This window comes from Empidonax traillii, unplaced genomic scaffold, assembly GCF_003031625.1.
Source record: "Empidonax traillii isolate 1590-97213 ecotype Southwest subspecies unplaced genomic scaffold, ASM303162v1 scaffold334:size599637, whole genome shotgun sequence".
Lineage (NCBI taxonomy): Eukaryota > Metazoa > Chordata > Aves > Passeriformes > Tyrannidae > Empidonax > Empidonax traillii.
The window spans coordinates 334,408-346,367 of record NW_020955527.1 but is presented as its reverse complement, the minus strand read 5'-3'; the positions used below and the strand labels follow the sequence as shown (position 1 = coordinate 346,367).

At 47.2% G+C, this 11,960-nt stretch overlaps 1 long non-coding RNA gene across 5 annotated transcripts in view; it reads left to right on the top strand.

Moving 5' to 3' along the window:
- Positions 1 to 11,960, top strand: part of LOC114061417 — a 34,263-nt gene that overhangs the window by 10,423 nt on the left and 11,880 nt on the right. For 3 of the 5 annotated variants that reach the window (XR_003572114.1, XR_003572113.1, XR_003572111.1), the window contains 3 exons: positions 1,386 to 1,597; positions 9,426 to 9,525; positions 11,643 to 11,751. This is a non-coding gene — a long non-coding RNA (uncharacterized LOC114061417). Of the gene's footprint in view, positions 1 to 1,385; positions 1,598 to 9,425; positions 9,526 to 11,639; positions 11,752 to 11,960 lie in introns of all 5 variants that reach the window. The other 2 variants (XR_003572115.1, XR_003572112.1) reach the window with 2 other exon arrangements.

The window sequence follows — 11,960 nt, the reverse complement described above, 5'->3', positions numbered from 1 at the left end:
CTCAGTCAGCAGATATTAAAGAGCGTGTTTCAGTGTTTTAAGGGCAATATTCTTGTATAAGGTTATTTTATTCCTATTTCTTTTTAGATAAATGCACCCAACAAGCCTACTTTCTTGGTCCTATATGAGCTGCTGCAGAATCTGTTTAAGCTCTGCTGCTGTTGATGAGAACGTGGGTGTAGGGGTTGGAGAAGTTCTGGCCCTGTGGGCATAAAACATGACTCTGATAAAACAAAATATTGTCAATATTCACAAGGCAAATAGACTTGAAAATAGAGAAAATATTTCTCACATTTTTTTAAATTTTATCACTCAGCTGTGCTATTTCTAGTAGCAGTAGACATAATATTTTGCAGAAAGAAATGTGACAGATCTATTCAGCTGGCAGTATTAAGTTTCCCTATACTGATACCATGTCTTGCCAACAATCCTGTCCTGTGGTGGGAATTGTGTGCAGTTACCTACAAGACAACTGACTGTCTTCATTATGCATTTCCTTTTTTTCCGAGCTGGAGATAAGACATGCCCAGCTATGCCAAGAATTAAAATAACCCAACAAGTCCAGTCTTGTTTGGTGAAAATGCTGCTCATGTTCTCAGAGCAAAGCAATTATGTTCTCTCTCTATTGTCACAGGTTCTGCTATTTAGTGGTAATAGCTGTCAAGCATCAAAAAACCCACAACAAACAAACCAAACCAAACCAAACCAAACCCAACTGAGGATGATCTGCCTGGCAAGTGACCTACCTTACTCCCTATTTTGCTTCTTTCAGCCCCAGGCTAAGGGTGCTGCTTCTGAAACAAGAGTGATGCATGCCCTCCAGCTCTACCTGCACCAAACTGAGGGTTTGGTTTTCCTCACCCATAATCCATGACTCCTTCCTGTCCCTGTGCTGCTGCGTCACAGCCATGGCTGTGTGGAGGAACAGGCCCCAAGGGTTCTGCCCTCAGCATTCAGCCCCTTACACCTCCAAACCCAGTGCCCATTGTGGGCACGGCCCTTCCCCGAGAAAACTTGAGAGAGACATCATATGCATTTGCTTGAGTCTCCACAGAATCAATGTCCAGGATAACGTCTGGCCCAGAGTGTTTTATGACGACCAACCTGTAAATAATTTTGCTTCTAAACATAAAGGTTTGAGGAATTCAAGAATTCTCTTGTTAAGGAGAAGTCTGCAACACTTATTTGAGCAAACCGTTCATCATGAACCCAAGCAGGACTTGGTTAATCCATGTTGGGAGATGCACAGTCCTTCGGTGGTAATTGGTTTCTCACACTTCTTTGAGAATGCAATTCTGCCTTTGAGAATTGCAGAAAGGCAGAAAATTACTGAAAGAATCATTCCCTTCTTTTTTTTTTTTCTTTTCTTCTAATTTGCTTGTAAGGAAATTGAACGTAAGGAAATCTCATGAGGAACAACACTCATGTGCAGGTACCAAGTTCCTGCTGCACCTGAATTCAATTGATGCAAAGAAGCTGAATTTAAAATATGCTACAGAACAAAGCAAGGCCAGCTGGAGGATTTCCTGCAGGAGAAAGGAAAAGCCTGGGGAGGCAGTGGGCTGGAATGCTGAGCTGTGACACATTCCTGCTGGCTGTAAGTAGTGTATCTGGGAGGAGGGGAATGGGAATGTTTTGATTTGGTCATTTGGACTAGTGAAATGTTCCAGTTAATGCTTTTTTTAATCTAGTATTTAAAATGTTGGGGTTCTTTAAATTTCTTTACATATGTTAAAAATATCTATGTGTGTGTGTACATACATTCATATATATATATATATGGGGTGAGGTTGAGTAGGTATTCATTATAAGAGAAGCACTAGAAGATACAGAAAACCGTGTTTGGGTGGCTCTGAGCCAGGTGCCTCCTGGCTGTGCGAGCAGTGTCGGTGTTTGACTCGAGGAAGGCGTTGGTTGTGCCGGTGCCGCTGCTGCTGCTGCTGCTGCAGGGAGTGGGAGAGGGGCCCTCGCTGCCCACCCGCTCTCCCCGCTGTGCTGGGAGCGGGGCTGTGGCACTTCCCGGTGCTGGGAGGAAGAGGGGCTTGGGGAAAGCACCCTGAACGTCCCAGTAAATGGGCTGGAGGAGCCGAAGGAGACTGTGGGCAGGAGCCCTGGGTATCGCTGCCAGCAGGCACGTGTGTGGCACCGTGCTGCCCCTTCCCCTTTATCCCGGCCTCGCCTCATCCTCTGTGCCAGCACTGGGGGCTGGGGGTGCCACACCACACTGTCACAGGGGGCCAGAGCCACAGCACCCGCCCCGTGCAGCTCTTGTGCTCTGGCATCACAGGCTTTCCTGCAGTGCTGACAGTGGCAGGTCACACTCACAGCTTCGTGAAACACCTTGTTGGCTTGACTGGTTCACAGACTTTTAAAGTTGCTAGTATTTCCTTTACCAGGCACTAATAAAAAAAAGCCTATTTGAGTCAAGTGAAAAAGCATTTAATTCAGTACTTCTCTCGCAGTCTCAAAATCTCATCATACCTCTAATTTTAACGTAGGCTGAGTCATTTGCATCCCACTGCTTTAAAATCAGGCTGTGGAGCATGGTCTTATTATGCTATGTTTGGGAAGTAGAATGAATGCTTTTTCTCTCTCTTAGTCAGATCTATGCTGCCAAGCTTTTAGCATTTGGTGCTCTTGGATATAAAAATAACATGTAGCCAGGGATGATTTGCAGAGTTAGTTTTATTACTGTAAGCAAAATTGAAACATAAAGGATGCCAGTGTACATTATGCAGATTGATTTATAAAAATAAATTAAATGGAAAGTATTAGTCCAATAGAAATAATTAACCTTGTTCTGACATAATTCCTTAGGGCAGAGTTTGCATTGTGTGTGCAGTACAGTTGTTCTGCAGTACTTGCTCTCTGGGTTTTGTTTCTCTGTGGCTTGCTGGTTCCTCATCTGCCAAACCCTCTGCTGAGGCTACAGTGGTTAATATTTTTCTAAATAAAGCACTATCTTGTTCCCTGTTCTTGAAACTACCCGATTTGTTTTTCACAAATCTAAATACTTCCACTTGAGACAGATTCTTGGCATGGCAAATGCTGGTGGAACAATTGTGGCCTGGCAGTGCTATAAACCGGAGAGACAGGTGTGAGGCAAAGCCCTGGCAGCAGGTAGGGCTGTTCCAAGTGTCTTTTAAATCAGTGAAATATGGTGCAAAGTCAGGTCCCCTCTGAAGCAGGATTGGCAATACCTCAGTTGTTCTGATGGCACTTCACCTGCTTTCTTCTTTAAATCGGCTACTGATGTCATTCCATGGTCTGCTCCAGCACTACCTGTAGAAACTCAGCCTACGTCTTCATTCCCCAAAGGTAGCCTGTTACTCCTTGATCTGTACTGGGAAGAAGAAACCTGGATTGCTGTCTGCAAAGGAATCTGTTATGCCCATTCAGCTTTCTCCTTCTAGACTAAACAAATCACATTCTCCCTATTTCTCACAGAACTGAAGGACAACTGAGGCTGGGACTTCAAGAAATCCTTTAGTCCAGCTCTTCTTTTCAAAGCATGCTCTCAGTTCCCCCAGCCTCTCCCTGTATGTCAAGTGCTTCTATCCTTTCATCAACCTTGTGCCTCTTCATTAGACTCTCCATCATGTCCAAGTCTCTCTGGTATTAAGTGATGTTTAATACTGGCAAATCTTGAGATTATACCAGTCCCTGTCTGTCTCCCCAGCAGAGCACTGTAGACAAATCCTGTTCCTTCCCAGTTTCTGCAGGGCGTTTTTCTGTTAGTGAAATGTTCTGTAAGTCACTTCAATCTCTGCATTAACTCTTATGTAAGCTTTTCCCTGGCTGGAGACTGTGAAATGAGATGCCATGAACTGCAACTGAAGAATGAAAAATAGCACTTTTTCTCTCCCTAGTACCAGCAGTTTGGTCACTTCAATCTCCCTTCATGAATATGAACTTTAAAAAGTAGAATTCCAGATTTCAGAAATAGAAGATTAAAAGATTTAGAAAATCCTAGGAAAAAATCTCTGCTTCTGGCTGAATAGGTTGGAATCCATGTGTAGATAGAGAACTAACAGCCAAGGTTACTGTGGGATTGCAGGAACCACAGCATGTGCTTGTCAAGGAGACCGCTCTAAATGGGAGAGGCAGCAAAACTAAAACTGGGTTTGTGTGTGGTGGCAAGAATTGAGTTGTGTGAGCCAGAAGCATTTGAGCCCTTGTCTCAGCCTCTCCTTTGCTCATTGATCATCACCAGAAGTCTTCACCCCAAGGTTAAGTCTTCTAGTTGAGAGTGTTTGGCAGAGGGGTGAGCTGCCTTGCACCCAGTGCCAAGGACAGCAGTGCAGAGATTTTCTGTGCTTTAGGGTCATGCTGTAGCTCACTGTGGCAGCTGCTTCAGGCAGGCTGGCCCCAAAACCCGTACCAGCTCCCTGGCATGTCCCTGCTCTGTGCCAGGAGCAGAATCCTGTCAAGCATGCCAACCCAGTGGCACAAATTTTTTCTCTACATTAGGTTTTCTGTAATCTGTGCAGTTTTGGGGCTTTATAAACACGTGTTTTTTTGGCAATGAAGAGAGATTGCGGTGATGGAACCGGTGTAATATGTGACTGTGAGGCACACAAAGCCCTCTGGAGAATCAGGAGAGGACTTCAGTCTGTGAGGTTGAGGTACAGAATTACCCTGAGTTTATTGAAATGGTGTTAATCGTGCAGTTGATTTGTCAGAGAAGGTGTCCAGTAACAGGATGTTTGGTGACTGATCAAGGGGTGAGATGAAGATCTGCAGCTGTTTGGGGGCAGAGCGGGGAGAGTCACTGACATGCTCCCTGGGATTAACGTGGCAAATGGAGAGAAAACACTAGTAATGACTGGTATTCAAAAGCAGCTAATCTGGTCACCTGGAAAGTGCCAGTTTTTGTCCTTGCCTTCATAAGGGGTTTATTTTCCTATCTGTAAAATGAGAATGACAGTCCCTGCTCAGCAGCCTTGCTGTGCCATGTGTTAGCAGTCATGGCTGCTAACAATGACCTGTCTGGAGTGACTTGTCACTGTTCCTTTCCTTGGAATAGCAATATTTCTGCTCAGCAAAGGCACAGCTAACCTAGAAGGAGTGAAATCAGCAAGTGTGAGATCGTGCAGTGCACAGAAAGAGGAGGTAGTTTGTTCCAATAAAGCATGCAGTGGCATGTTGAGGTGGAGCTGTGAAACCAGGCTGCAGGATGCAATGTAGGATCTGCCTGAGCTTTGGATGTGGTAATCGGACAGCGACTGTGTTCTCTGCTGCCACGGCTGGAAGTATTTTGGAAAAGGGCTTTGTTACAAACATGCGTAACTGATAACAATGGGTTCTTGAATGTAAATAAAAAACAACCAAACCTCCCACCCCAGAACACAGCAGATGATGATTCTGGTTTCTCTTCTGTGGAAACTCCCATTTATTGCAAGGGAGACTGAGGCCTACATGCCAGGCAGAGCAGTCTCACAGACAGGGAAAGACCTGTAAGATCAAATAGGGAGTTTCCAGGTGTGTTTTGCTCCTAAAACGTGGATGTGGGGGTAAGCTGTGCCTTCTATTACAGAGGAATTAAATCCTGTGGCAGCACTAATGGCTCCCTGGGGTCACTCAGAGCTGGATCTTGGCTTCGGGCAGCAGCCGAAACGATCCCGTGCAACTGGGCAGAAGCTGCGAGCGGTGCCTGTTGTTCGATTGGGATGGCTCGGGCTTGGCCATGATAACAGACTGTGCTCCGTCAGTCACGAAGGAGTGCTCAGCCGCAGGGACCGCCCGGCACTGCACGGCCCAGGAACGGAGTTCCAGCTCCCTTCGGGCGCTTCCTCACGGAGGCTGGTGCTCGCCTCTGGCACAGGGACGACTGCGGGGTGTGCCGGATCGAGTGACGTGCTGTCTGGTGAAATCCCCGTGCCGAGACAGCCCCGCTGCCGCCCCGCCGTGCCCCGGGCCGGCTGGAGCCGCGGGCAGGGCGGGCCCCGCGGGCCCCCCGAGCCGCTGAGCCCGGGCCGAGCGGCCGGCAGGGCGAGCAGCCGGCAGGGCCAGCCGCCGGCAGGGCCGAGCGGGACCCCTCAGCGCCGGGGGGCTGCACCCTGTGCTGTTCGCAGGCGGAGCTGCAGTCATCGCGCTGCTGCACAGCGCAGATCCCGCGGCAGGGGCTGTCCCTGGAGTGTTCTATAACCAGCTCCTCACCGAACAGCTCGCCCTGCCTGGACAGAGGATGTGCACAGACGGTTGTGGGGTTCAATCTCATGAGGTGTAGCAGCGTTCAGACACAGTAACATCTGCTTCGTCCCATGCCCAGAGGGATAAAATAACTGTAAGGAGACGGTGCTCCTTTTTTAACAGTGTCTTTTACTACTTGAGTAAGAGCCTTTGTTCCAAACACAGTCCAAGCTGCCTTTGAAATCGGCGCTGCGACTGCACCCTCGTGCATTGCATTATGTCGTTTCTTTTTCAGATAGTCTCATTCTGTTAGTGCCTTTCCTAAGGCGGCCAGGCCCCGGGGTGTTTGCAGCACTGCGGTTTGACAGCCACAGCCTGGGAAGGCGATCCATGCAGTGATTAAGTCACTTTCGCAAGGTCACGCGGCGAATCGCTGGCGCCGCCAGGAATAGCACCCCGAGCCTCTTGGCTCTCTCGAGCCCACCCTCGGCACTCCAGCCCCAATTCCCCTGGTGAGCATGATGTGATTCATAATGCAGCAGCTCTGCTGGGAGGCTGGCTACCTCTGCCATCCCTCTTGTAGCAAAAAATCTAAACCCCAGAAATGGTATTTAGCAGCTTATCTATAGATAAAATGTACTGAATGGTTAAAAATAGGCTTTAAGGTTCTTGGCATACATCTTGAACTTTATATTCTTTGGGTTTTGCTGCAGTGCAAAAATACCATTTCAATGACTCTGATTCTTACTGGCTTTTTCTGGTCTTTTTGTTAAAGTACTACATTATCGATGGGTGTTTTTTGCTTTTAATTGTGCCTCTTGAGTGCTAAACCTATTCCTGCTATTTGCTTGCAGTATGTTTAGGCTACGTTTAGGCAAATGCACATGTAAGTGGTTATTCAGTGCCTTTGGCTCTCTGAACAGAATGTACTGAACTCCTGGGGCTTGGTACAAAGCCTCAGCCTCCAACCCTAACAAAGCCTATGCAGGCAGCAGCTAAAATGTGAGAAATAACCTGTGCTGGGCAGAGGGGATTGGGAGGATCTGGGAGGACGATGGACCATGTGCCCAGTTTTTGTCCTATGGACTGGGTAAATGGAATAAGAGCACTCCTACCCACGTCCTGACAGCTGAAGGTGCTCTCGAGATCTGACCGTGCTCACCCTGTAGTGGTGGAGCCAGCTGGCTTCAGCATGGGGCCTGTGGAGCCTCTACAGTGGGTAGTTTGCCAGTGAGCTTCCTCGCTGGCTGTATCAACAGTCAGCTCAGTGTGTTCCTGAGGCATAATGGAGGCTTTCCTTGAACAAACACCATGGCGCTGGAAGCGAGGAGGGCCAGCATGGTGCCACTGCCTGCTGTGTGTCCACTGGCAGCAGCTCGGGATTCTTACAGTTGTTTGCCTTGTTACCCAGCCTATTTTAAGCTCTGATGGAATAAGGATGGCATTTGATCACAGTACTAGGCACAGCTGCTTGGCTTTTATAACCCATGTTTTAAACCAGAGCTTTTTCCTTATGTGTTTGTGTCTTCAAATAACTTCAGGTTTGTGGCTTTGGACATGGTGCGCTCTGCTGGCCTTTGCCATGGCCTGACAAGAGAGATCCTGACTCGTTCCAGTGGGTGCTGGTTACTGAGGTGAGAACCCCTCAGAGGAAGTGGGGAGTGATGACTGGGGGGCACGTAGAACAGAGCACTTCTGAGCCTCCATCCTGGGTCTAGGTCTCATGGTGGGAGTTGAAGATGTCTTTGTAACTCTGTCTCTTTATTTGTCATCTCTTCGGGTGTGCCTGTGTCTCCTGATCTTGGGTTTATTGAGCATGTGGCACACTATGTAAAGACTTCAATATTTGGTGCTACCAGATAAATCTCTCCCATTGTGACAATGATCAGCTGCTAATACTGGATCTAACCCTGGTTCTGTGTTCATGTGCCTCTAGCCCACGGAACGAACAGCCTCCATCTGCCATGTCACACGTATGCCTAAAGCTGGTGCTCTGTGTTTTACTCCCAGGTCTGAGACTTCTTTAAGCGGCGTGCCCTGCAAGCTTGGTTCCACACTTTTCGGTGGATTAGGTGCATTTGTGGTTACGGTGAAGCTTAGTCTTGTGTCGCTTGTTTCAGTGCTGTGCAGAGCGAGGCAGCAGGCTTGCTGTTTCCTGCAAGTGACTGCAGCCAGGAGATGGATGTTTGCCATCTGGGAGGAAAACCAGGACTGGCACTAACAGGAAGTCGAGAGAAAAGGAAAAGGAACCTCTTGATGGAGAGAGGGACAGAGTACAGAGAGGAGGAGAGGCAGGAACTAGGATGCCTGTCATAGATGTCTTTTGTCTTCTTACATCATAACCTGAGAAAGTCTGGAAGTCAAATCACCAAAGCTGCTGTTTTAAGCTGTCTTTTAGTGGAAAGGAAATCAATGGGACATCCCTGCTTTATTCTGTATGAGTGTTTTTTAAGGCCCATGTAGATAACTGATATCTGTAAAACAAACATGCATTACTTGTCATTTGAAATTGTATTTCTGCCTGTATATTCTCCTGCTTTCCTGTTTTGACAGCAAAGTTTTTATCAAACCTCAGCTTTTGGTGGTATATTTCCAAGCTGCACATATATATATATATATATATATATATATATCTACACCAGCTTCAGGGCAATTGTGCACCACATCTGTACACACAAATACCTGATACCTGCAATTAGGGTTGGAGCCCTCACTCAGCCTTTAAAGCTGGAGCCCAGCTGGGGGCTGCTGGGCCACTGTGCTGATGCTGTGTGCATGAGGGACAATCACCTTCTGCATGAAGTGAAATTACAGCTGATGAAACCTCCACCTGTGTGTAATGTAGGTTAGAAGGAAATCTGGAATAGCTGATGTGTTACAGTGAACTAAGGTTTTGTGCTGTTGGGGCCCCAGGGATGGCTCGTTACTGCAAATGCTATTTCTCCCTGGAAAACCTTCACTTGCAGGAAAGAGGCAAACTGTAGTGATTCGGCCAAAGGCATAACACCCCAAAAGTAACTCTGCAGTCCCTACAGACAAGGCTGTTTGAGTCAGCTTGTAATGAGAAGAATACAAAGAATTTGATCCTTAAAAAAATCTAGCTTAAGTCATTGTTTAATTTTAGAGTACAGCTCCTCAACTACAGATCCTATCTGAGGGACAGCTCAGAATCATTGAAGCCAAGGCTGACATCCTATCCCATCCTGGTTTTACTAAATCAGATTTATTTCATTCCCCCGATGGATCTTATTCTTACATATACTTCATTGCTGTGTCCTTTCTGTTGTTTTCAGGATTATGAACCTTTCTGCAGCAAGATTTGAAACAGCAAGATTCCAGTTTAAATCAAAGTCCCTAGGATTCACTTGTGATTTCCAGTAAGGCTTCTTTAAGGTATTTGTGATTAACATTATAATGTTATAAACATTTATTGTGGGTGTCTAAAATGCCATAGGAATTTTCTGCTGACCTTTCAAAAACTTGTTACACTTCAGTACCCTTTGCTTGTGATTTCCAGAACCACCTATGTCCTGTAAAAACAATTCTTCACAAAGATTTGAACGTGTTTTCCAGCACTTCCTGGGGATGTCCTTGATCCAAGCTCTGGTTTGGTGTGTATTCATAAGAAGCTGAAAGACAAACTAATTGCTTTCTACAGCTCACCTCTTGTGCTAATGGCCATAAAGCAGACAAGTAATTGAGAAATGGGAGCTGAAAACAATGCTGTGTATGTATTTGTAAGAGCTGGTTGTCCTTCCTCCTCCTTGCCTCTTTACTCAGCTGTTAATGGATTTGGATCCAAAAGGGAGAATGTTTTCTGGCTGACAGCTGCCCTTAGCACTGCGGCTGCCACTGGCCCAGGGCTCCTGGCCCTGGCCAGGCCACCTGTCCTGCCGTCCCTGCAGCAGCTGGCTCTGGGTGACCAGCCTGCTTTACTTAGAAGGCTGAGACATCTATGGGCTGTGACACAATAGACTGAGCAGCTGGATGCTTTGGAGCCTACAAAAAACAACAGAGTTGGCTTTGGTTGCATTTTGAGCTTTTTCTGTGGAAGGCAAAAGTAGCACTCTGGCTCTCCTTATTTGTTGTGGTCCTGATGTGCAGTGTGGCAAGTTGCAAAGCGTGATGGGAGCAGACAATGTTTATGCTGGTAACAGGGGTTGAAAACTTTTCCTGTCATGGAAAAGATGAACAAGCCAGTTCTATGTCACCTTTCTTTTCTGAGACCTGTGAGTACTATCAGTTCCTGCTATTTTAATTCATGAGCTTGCTGCTCTGTGTGGAATTAACACCGTCACTAAGCATGGTCCAGTGTCACTTTCCCAGGAGTGGATGAAGGGGGTGAGAGGGCACAAGCTTCCTGGCGCTCCCTCCTGTCCCTTGCCCTTCACAATTTGCTGGGTCGTACTCTGCTAGAGCTAAAGCGGGGACAGGAGAGCACAGAGACCACGGAGAATAAGATGCTGATTGCTCTTAAGGCTGTTCTTTTCACAGGTGTTCTGAAAGGGACAGTTGGAGAGAAATCCCCTTTAGTGAATCTGAGACACTTGGGTCTCTTATTGTCAAGGAGGGAAGATGGACTAATTGTAGTTATTGCCCAAATCAATGGTGCATCTCTTGAGCCAACAGATACCTCTTGCAGTGGATGTTGGTGGGTACAGCACCAGATCACCTGGAGTTTCCTTTCCTTTAGCTTCCTTGGGAACAGGGTCTTTTCCCAGCCACCCTTAGCCAGCACGAGCTGCTCTTCCATAGACTGATGGATCCTTAACCAGCATGGTGGCTTTGTGTCCACTCAGTTTGTCCTGTGTTATCCAGCTTGCTCAGCAGCGATATAGTTTTCTACTGCTTGATACCTTGAAAGTCTCCTCAAGTACATGGGGCAGGTCCTTCAGGAAGAGAAGCAGTGAGCCAGTGCTGGAATTGGCAGAGCTTGCCCATTCTTTATACTAGAGCTTGTTCCTCTGTGTGTTTGTGCACTCATGCATATCTCCTCTCCAGCATTTTACCTCCCTCTTCTCTTTAGTGCTTTATCTCACTTCTGCTCTTCAGTGCCCATTATATCTTGTCAGCTCTCTGGCTACAGAGTGGAGGACACTCTTTGGGGAAGTGCTGAGAATCCTCCTCCTCCGGAGGAATCAGCTTTCCTTCAGGAGTGCTGCACATGTGGGTGATGAGTGTTTCACAAGTGTGTTTCTCTTACTGTGGCCATATAATACACACGTAATCTTGCTGCTGTAGGCTTCTGTAGTACACCCCATGCTTTGGTTTTCCCATCCCTGCCTGGGCTCTCTTTTGCAGGCAGCTGAAGGTGAGTAGCCTGGCTGCTGCCTGGCTACATCCACCATCCTGACTAACTTTCCTCTGTCATTCATTAATGGGTGAATATCTTGTGCAAGCTGCATATCCACCTGCCTTGAAATCATTCTCATTCTCTTGTTGTGAGTGATACCTGTGTGTTGGTTCATCTTCCACCTCGTGACCCTGCTCCTCCTCCCATTCTTCAGCAGTGTGACTCTGCTGTGCCCAAGGAAAGCACACCACAGGCTGGAGTGAGCCAGGAAGTCTCGTCCCCAAGTGGCTTTATGCTCTTCAAAGATACCTGAAGGAGCAGAGAAGGTGGCTGGTGTCCAGGATATACAAATGCAGGTGTGTGACAAGTGAACCAGTTGTCCATTTTTTGTTGAAATGAGTAAAGCAGGTGTACCCAGACAGGCAGGGTACTGGTGAGGCACCTCCTTGGTGCCTTTGGCTGCAGGAAGCGTGTCTGCCAAACTGGGAGCCTGGTGGGCAGAGCCCAAACTCACATTATTGCCCAGTGCCACATT